General features: G+C 39.2%; 1 non-coding gene across 1 annotated transcript; it reads left to right on the forward strand.

Annotated features, from left to right (window-relative positions):
• Nucleotides 1-1,516: 1,516 nt before the first annotated feature.
• Nucleotides 1,517-1,598, forward strand: trnas-uga. Its single transcript has one exon. It is a non-coding gene; the product is annotated as a tRNA-Ser (tRNA).
• Nucleotides 1,599-2,888: the final 1,290 nt, after the last annotated feature.

Consider the following 2,888-nt stretch of genomic DNA (forward strand, 5'->3'; position numbering starts at 1 on the left):
AAATATCCAAGGCTCACTGCAGTGCTGAATAGCGAGACTTCTCAAGGCTAAGACAAAAATCAATAGTTCTCATCCTGGTCATAAATCACAATGCTTCATTTTAAAATTGTCCTCTCCTGCTTCTAGATTCACCAATGAGGGAACAAAATTTAATTGCACCACTCTGTTTATCTCTTCAAATATTTTGCAACTCTCAATGAGATTACCTCGCTTGTTTTGAGACTGTTAAAAAAAGGCCGGATTTGCCCAATTTCAATTCAGAGGACTAACGTTCATCCATGATATCAAGGCTAATCACCATTCGTGGTATTCCTCGTATGGCATTAGTATATTTCCTAAATTGAGGATTATAATTCCTCATACTGTAGTCCAAGTGCAGTCGAACTGAGCCACCATACATTGGAAATAATGCTTCGTTCTCGTGCCCTGAAATCCTACTGCAGCTTTCACAACAGACTTCTACAACTGCTACTAGACTTTAATGACTTATTAAAAACTTCTCCAAGATGCATTTCTAAATATCTGTACATTAGACTTTCTACTTCAAACCTTCGACAAATAATCTCCACACATTTCCCTCCTAACAAGTGTGATAAAGTCAAATCGTTGCTATTTATTAAATCATGAGGGACATGGATGGTTGACTCGTCAAGGTGTTTTCCGGCTGGTGAGGAAGTCAAAATTTAGAAAACATCGGTACGGATTTAAAAGGGACGCCAGGGGCAACTTTTTCAGACGCGTCCAGAATGAGCTGCCAGAGAAATTGTTGGAGACTGGTACAACTATAACATTTAATGGCATCTGGATGGATAAATGAATAACAAGGTTTAGATGGATGTGGGCCAAATGTTGGCAAATGGGACCTATTAATTTAGGATAACTGTCCACCATGGTCAAGTTGGAAATAAGGGCCACTTTCCGTGTTGTATTGTTCAAGGACTTGTTGAATCTAGAAAAACCGCAAAAGCTTTGCAAATAATTCCGTCAAGACGATTTCAAGTTCCAAATCTTCGGTTAATCGTCCTCTCTTGTGCTCACAAGTTCATTACCTGATGTCAGAACTTACGGATTAGTTGCTGGATCCATTCATGTAAATTGGCTCTGCATTCTTTCTAATTCCGAGATTTGTTTTACGAATGCAGCTAGTGTTTATGGACTTAGCATCAATATTTCTAATACCATATGTTGATGAATATTAAAACACAACAGCATATCTAATTTGGCACCAGATGATGAGCAATTGAGTCAAAATCGATCGGACGCAGTGAGACAATGATCCTCTCTTCATGTGGTATATATCCGTGACTCTATAATTCGACGAAGAATCATTCCCACAACTTCAGCTGTGTCAGAATCTGGTTTGCGGTGAAAGCCTGTCAATCTGCTAAGGTAACGTTCGTCTGAGTCTCTGCAAAGGATTGGCGAAATCTTTGGGTCTTGACAATTTGTTCTTCCAACAAATTACGTATTTCATAAATTCAGTTGTTTTACTATGAAAATTGGCAATTTTGTCGCAGCTGTAATGGCCGAGCCGTTAAGGCGTTGGATTTGAAATCCAATGGGGTTTCCCTGTGCAGGTTCGAATCCTATTCACAGCGTAGTATCCTTGAAAAGTTATGAATTCCTTTGCAGGATTTGGATTTCTTGGAGCTTGAACTTTGCATTCAATCGAAAGTAAATTTTCAACTGTGAAGAATCCGAAGTAATTTCAAGACTGACTCAGTCATCTAATTGAATAAATTATATGTCGAGACACAAAAAGCCACGAACTTCCAACACGAAGCAGTTTCAACACGTTTGTCGAACTATCATGAAATTTGGTTATTCGGTGGGGGGTGGAATTAAGCAAAACAAGAAGCAATGCAATACATTTACCTGCAGGTGACGATTTTTTTTAGGATCAGTTGAAAGTCAAGCTGAGAAATTTGAACATAATTTACAGATGACTCTCAAGGCCAATAATCTATTATATCAACAGTCAATGAATTAGAAAAAGCAACTGCATGTGTGGAAAGGAACTCGACTGATCCAGGTTCCTGGCTTGAGGTGTGATAAGGCAAGTCGAAATCAGCGGAGTAGAATTTTCTGGAAATATTAGAAATGGAATGTTAACGGTCTTCTGCTGTCCACATTCATAAGAAACTGTGCATTAAGAACTGAAATTGAAAATTAACGATGAAAATCAGACTTAGGCCTCTGCTTGTGGTGTAGCATTGTTCAGAACAATGGGTTGTTGTTGAAGCAAAAATTGACCAAAATAATCGATGGGGATCTTATCCACGGCCATCGTTGGAGCAGTTGGTGTGGAGAGCTCAGCTTGAAGAACCAAATGCCAATTATTCATCCTGGCTGTCTGAAATGCTTAGTTAAACATATTCCCAGTTTAATAAAAAAACCTTTGCTATCAGAGCTGGATGTTTTCATGTCAGCATGTTCCGATATGAGAAGATACTCCATGGAGTAGATGTGACTTAAATTTTGACTCTAATGTCAGAGATGTTGACACATTTCTGCACCAAAACAGCACTACCATTAGTATCAAATCAAACTGAACAAAGGACTAGTCACTTAGACATTTCCTGTCTGCAGACTCTGCCAATGGACCGTACAGGCCCGATGTAGGAATAGGGCGTGGTGACATCTGTTCGCAAGTGGATCACTTCATTCTTGCTCACGATCCATAAACCGTAATCCATTTTGAACTTCTTAGCCATCAGCATGATAAGTGGTACATACTGCACAGGTTTCCTTCTCGAAAGAAAGAGCGAAATCTTATTCAATGCAGATGCAAATTCAAGTTGTCCCTGGCCGACCAGAAGACAGATGTCGCGAAACAAAGTGAATACAGAAAACAATCTGGGAGTCAAAAAGATGTACTGGAAGAATGG

The sequence above is a fragment of the Chiloscyllium plagiosum genome, chromosome 24 (genome assembly GCF_004010195.1).
Source record: "Chiloscyllium plagiosum isolate BGI_BamShark_2017 chromosome 24, ASM401019v2, whole genome shotgun sequence".
Lineage (NCBI taxonomy): Eukaryota > Metazoa > Chordata > Chondrichthyes > Orectolobiformes > Hemiscylliidae > Chiloscyllium > Chiloscyllium plagiosum.